At 40.5% G+C, this 6,073-nt stretch overlaps 1 non-coding gene across 1 annotated transcript; it reads right to left on the bottom strand.

Moving 5' to 3' along the window:
- Window positions 1-676: 676 nt before the first annotated feature.
- On the bottom strand, window positions 677-783 carry LOC141637001 (small nucleolar RNA R71). Its single transcript, XR_012541566.1, has one exon. It is a non-coding gene; the product is annotated as a small nucleolar RNA R71 (small nucleolar RNA).
- Window positions 784-6,073: the final 5,290 nt, after the last annotated feature.

Below are 6,073 nucleotides of genomic sequence, written 5' to 3'. Positions count from 1 at the left end.
TGATTCAAGATTTCTTTTATTGTTATTAGTTGTGTCTTTTTCACCTTGGGGAAGTAAAACTCCTCAAGGCTTGTTCTAATTGTTTTCGAGTTGTTTGATATTTTGCATGTCTAGAAGGTCACAAGGTGATTTGTTACCTTTTGACCGTGAAATCGAAAGAACCTTGACGAATAATAGGAGACTTGTTAGGAGGAATTTGAGAGGTGTTGGTGAAGTTGTTCAACCCACTAGTGAGTTTGTCAATCCTTTCGCAATAGAAGGAGAAGAAAACCCATTACACAATATCCCACAAAATCCACCTACAATGCCTAAATTCTCGTCACACTCTATACCCACCGAGGAGAATCTACCAAATGGTACTCCTACACCGCAACATCTCACCGGTAATTTTATTGCCAAGTCCGCCTTCATCCAACTTGTTGAGAGGAGCCAATTCGGGGGAATGCCTAGTGAGGACCCTCATTCTCATATGGAAACCTTTTGCGATTATTGTGATGCTATCTCTCAAACGGGCGTGACTCAAGACCAAATAAGATGGGTCTTATTTCCTTTTTCGTTAATCGGCACCGCAAAGCAATGGTTGAAGGGCCTTGATAAGGCCACCCTTGGAATAGATTCTTGGAAGAAGTTAGCTCTAGCTTTCTACAAAAATTTCTACCCACCGGAAAAGACTAACATGCTAAGAGCTCAAATTACGGGTTTTAAGCAAAGGGATGAAGAATCTTTGTATGAAGCTTGGGAGCGGTTCAAAGGTATTTGTCGCTCATGTCCTCACCATGGACTTAGCGAATGGTTTTTAGTGCAACAATTTTGGAATGGTTTATATGAAGATTCTAGGAACATTCTCAATATGGGATCAAATGGAATGTTCACCGAAGTTGATGACAATCAAACATGGAACAAGATTGAGGAAATGGCGGTCCATAATTCACAATATAGTAGACCTCGCAAGGCTACTAGAGGAGGAAAGCATGAAGTGGACTCCGTTACTCAATTGGGTGCTCAACTTAGTGCTCACATTGACACAATCAACTTGAAGTTTGAACAAGCTATGGCTAGACTTGAGGAAAACTCAAAAACATCAAAGCATCATGTCAATGCCATGACGGCATCCTCATCAATCCCAAGTGGGATATGTGAGAATTGTGGAACTTTGGGACATGACCCAAGTGAGTGTAGGGGAACAACCGAACAAGTTAATGCTTTCCAAGCTTACAAAAGTGGTACCCCTTATTCAAATTTTTACAATGAAAACACCAAGTTCCATCCAAATCTCTCATACAAAAGCCAAAATGTTCAAAACCCTCAAACAACATACACTCCACCACCCATGAGGAACCAAAATCAAAGACCCTTTTACAATCAAAACCAAGGTTACCAAAATCAAAATCCATACAATCACCAAAATGACCAAGGTTTTGATGTCCAAAAAGCGGTCCTCCAAATGCAAAAGAATCAACAAGAATTTTTCACTCAAATGTAAAAAGATAGCCAAGAAAAAGACACCACCATCAACAACATTCTAGCTCATACCAAGATGTTGGAAACACAATTGACTCAACTAGCATCTTCAAGCTCACAAAGACAAAAGGGCAATTACCACCTCAAAGTAATCCCCTAGACATGAAACGGTTAGTGCCATTCACTTGAGAAGTGGTACAAGATATGAAGCACCGAAGGAGCAAGTTGAGGATGAAGTTGTGAAAGCTAGTGAAAAGGAAGAAATTGTGCAAAGCCCCAAAGAAGGGGAATCATCAAAAGAAGAAAGTTCAAAGAAAAATGAAGACAAAGCCAAAGAAAAGGAGCCCATTGTGATTAGACTTCCTTTTCCAAGTCGTCAAGCCAAGCCCAAATTTGATGATCAACTTGGAAAGTTCATGGAGATTGTGAAGAACTTAGAAGTCTCAATTCCTTTCACGGAATTAATCAATCACGTACCGGCCTATGCAAAGTACATGAAAGATATCCTCACAAAGAAGAAGTCGATCTGGAAACTTGAGACTATCGCCTTCACTAAGGTGAGTAGTGCAATACTTCAAGGGAGTTCACCTCCAAAGTTAAAGGATCCGGGAAGCTTCTCAATACCGTGTACCATTGGCGACACGACGATCAACAAAGCCTTATGTGATCTAGGGGCTAGTGTGAGTGTCATGCCGTACTCGGTGAGTAAAAGGTTGGGAATGGGAGAGCTTAAATGCACCAATATCACACTTCAAATGGCCGATAGATCGACGAAGACACCATTAGGGATATGGGAAGATGTCCCCGTGTGAATTGGGAAGTTTTTCATCCCGGTGGACTTTGTCATTGTTGATATGGAGGAAGATTCCAACATTCCAATCATCTTAGGAAGACCTTTCCTACACACAGCGGGTGCGGTGATTGATGTGAAACATGGAGAGCTCACTCTAGAAGTGGGAGATGAAAGCATAACTTTTAATCTTGACAAGACCATGAGAGCTCCTCGTTTGCATGAGCCATGTTTCATGATTGATCATTATAGCCGAAAAGATGAAAGGAAGAAATCGGAACTCCAATGGAGGAAGAAAATTGAAGATGCTCCATTCAAAGAGCAAGTGAATTGTAACAAGGAGAGCTTGCAAAGCTCATCAAAATCAACCAAGGAAGAAGAAGATGGCCTCATTGGCCAAGAAAAGAAATTGGGAGAGTTGTCTCCATCTAAGCAAGAGATTTTCAATGATCAACTCAATGAAGTTTGTGGTCTTTGGGACGACGAATTTGAAGGGATCTTTAATCCCTACATTGGGCATGCCATCGATCATGATCAACAACAAGGGCCACGGTCTATTGAGGACCTCTACCATAACAATGAACAAGCTTTTGATTACTTCTTCAAGGTGTTGAGCAACATCAACAACACCTTGTTGAACATGCCCCTTGACATCTCATCAAGAATGAGAGTTTGGTGGAGTCCTCCCTAAACCACCACTTGTAAATATTTCTAACTCCCTAACTTACATTTCAATTCTTGTATTGCATTTTTTTTTGTCATTTTTGGATTTTTATTTACTTTGATCAAAATAATTGTCATGTAAGAGAGAAGTGAGGGAGGGACTAACGATTTCAATTGATGTGTAGTGCTTTACCTTAGTGTGGGGATGGGAATTGCCTAGGCTATTCATGCCTTAGTAGTGCCCCCACAATGAAGAACACAAGAAATGAAGAAGAATGGAAGAATGGTAAAGAGAAATGCATTGTGCACGAATGAAGTGAATCCGGGTACAAAGGACCAGAATCCGAGCGTATTCCTGAAAATCCGCCCGTCTTCAACAATCCGAGCGTCCTGACCAAAAGACGCCCGTCCGAGCCGAGTGAAATTGAAAATTTCTTGATCGTTGAAGAATCCGAGCGGATTTACGGGAAGACGCCCGTCTCACGTAATCCGTCCGTCTTGTGAACAAGACGCCCGTCTTTCAATTTGAAGAAAACAAATAAATTTCTCGGGATGAAATCCGTCCGTCCCTGCAAAGCAAATCCGCCCGTCCCTACACGGAAGAATCCGAGCGGATTCCCGTAATCCGCCCGTCTTTAGGCGAGCTTCTGAAAATTTTGAAGCTGCAGAATCCGCACGGATTGTGCCTAATCCGCACGGATTGCCCCTGCGTTTTCGAAAATTTTGACTCTTTTAAATACCCTCCCACCTTCATTCCTTCAATCATTCATTCATAAACACTACCCTAAACATCAAAACCTCCATCCTCTCCATCACAAAAACAAAAACCCTCAACAAAATCCACCAAAATCAAATCAAACCATCCTTCAAACAACAAATCAATCACTCCATCTTCAATAAAAATCAAAACCAAGAACAAAATCTTCAACCTTTGAGTCGATTTTTGTTTTCATAAAGGCAAAGCCTTTCACCTTCAAATCGATTTGGGCATTCTACAAATTGAAGATTTTTTATTCTTTTCTTGGTTAGTTCATCAAATGGCAAGGACAAAGGGTGCAACAAAGGCACCAAAGGCAAAGGCTCTCTCTCAAAGGCAAAAAGCTCTCCAAACAAAGAAAGCTTTGGCAATGGTGGTATCAACACCAAATTTGGAAGTGCAACAACAACAACAACAAACTTCTATGGGAGCATCACCTTCTACTCCGGTAATCGATCAACTCTTGCATTATCCGGAGGTAACTTTTATTTCCGATACCCATAGAAAGACATTTGCCAAGTTTGCTATGAAATCAATTCAATCCACCAAATTCATATGTAAAGATGCTTTGGAGAAATTGGGTGTTCTTGAACAAACAAAAGCCTTTTTCAATGCCATGGGTTTGAAGAAATTGTTTGAAACAAAGGAATTGACATACCCTTCCCTTGTCTTGGAATTCTTAAGTTCTTTAAAAGTCACCAAAGTTGAGAATAGGGAAAATCTTGAGTTTCGTCTAGCTAACATTAGTAGACGCATTACCTTTAAGGAATTGGGTGAAATTTTGGGTCTTAGCGATGAATCGAGATATTTTAAGCATTATGGAAAGTATGACCCCGAGCCTCTTTGGGAGGCAATCTCCGGGAAGAAATTTGATGATTTTCATGCTTGTCGTGCTCTTTTGGTCCATCATCTGGGCATAAGAGTATGGCACAAAGTTGTGGGAAATACCATAATTGCTAGGAAAGACACCAATCATTTCACAAGACTTGATTTTATTCTCCTTGAATCAGCTTTGAATATCGGAAGAATCCATACCAAGACTTTCAATTCTTTGAGGCTATTGGTTGATAGATGGCTCCATGTTGATAGTGGGAAGAAGGGTACAACCGTTATTGTTAATGGCGGCCTAGTCACGGTCCTAGCCAAGCACTTTGATCCTAATTTCAATAAGGATAGCAAGTACAAGGCAAAGGAAGGTGGCCATCTTATTGATATGCCTATCATGATTAACAAGTTCAAGTGGGTTGCTCAAAACCCCCTTGACACCAAGTGTGGATGGCTTACTAGTGAGGCTCGATCATTCACTTTACCCGCAAAGATTTGTCGTCTAAGTGTCCACCGGACCAACTATCTACTTCCCCTATCCGAAGAAGCCGAGTACATCATTCAACAACAAAAGGGTGATCATGAAACTCCCTCCTCTTCCATTGTTATACCGCCTTACCCCTTTGTGTATGAAGAGTTCAAACCGCAAGGAGTTGAAATTGGGAAAGACTATGTCACTCTTCTTATGCAAGCCATGCACAAGCAAGCTTATGAAGATCGGAAGAATGCTTATTTGGCTCAATATCCTCCCCTCTTACATTTAGCTAGGCAAGGACTCCTTGATCCATCTTGTCCTTTGCCTAGTTGGGCGGATAAAGAAGCCTTGTTTCCGGGTGCATCTAGGGACGTGGTGGAAGACAATGAGGTTGTTGGAAATGGTGAAGAAATTGATGATAATATTGAGGAAGAAGCAAGTGGAGATGGAGAAAGAGATGGTGAAGATGATGATGAGCAAGATAATGAAGAAAGTGATGAAGAAAGTGCCAAGGAAAGTGGCAATGTGAACACTTCTCATGAGGGAAGTGATGATGATGATAGCATGATGGAAGACTAGCCTTGGAGACTCCTACACTCCCATGGTTTGTCTATATCTCTTTGTATTTTATTTCATTTTGATCATGGTTGGTTTAGTCCTAGCAACATCAAAGGACTCACACCTCGGTACCATTGAGGTGTTCTTTATTGTTCCCATTTGTAAAATCCAAAATAACAATCTAGTTTCATGCATAGCATAGTGTGTGCATGAACTATACCCATCCTCTACATTAGCAATAGTGTCTTATTTGGTTTGGGGAAGTTAATGCATACACAACGGGAGGTAATCTAAATTATCCTCTCCGTCATAACAAAAACCATGCATCATGTAGTATAGCTTAGTGTAGAATTGCATTTAGTATAGAAATCATGCATCATCTTTGCATAATTTCCATCATTTTGGCCATTGAGGACAATGCCCATATTAGTGTGGGGATGGGAATTCTAACACTTAACTTTTATTCAAAAAACCCATAAAAATTGAAAAATTTCAAAAATCATAAAAATTGAAAAAATTGAAAAACCAAAAACAAGTTCATTTC

Source organism: Silene latifolia, chromosome Y (assembly GCF_048544455.1).
Source record: "Silene latifolia isolate original U9 population chromosome Y, ASM4854445v1, whole genome shotgun sequence".
Classification (NCBI taxonomy): Eukaryota; Viridiplantae; Streptophyta; class Magnoliopsida; order Caryophyllales; family Caryophyllaceae; genus Silene; species Silene latifolia.
The sequence above is the reverse complement of the archived record's forward strand: the minus strand, read 5'-3'. Positions and strand labels throughout refer to the sequence as shown.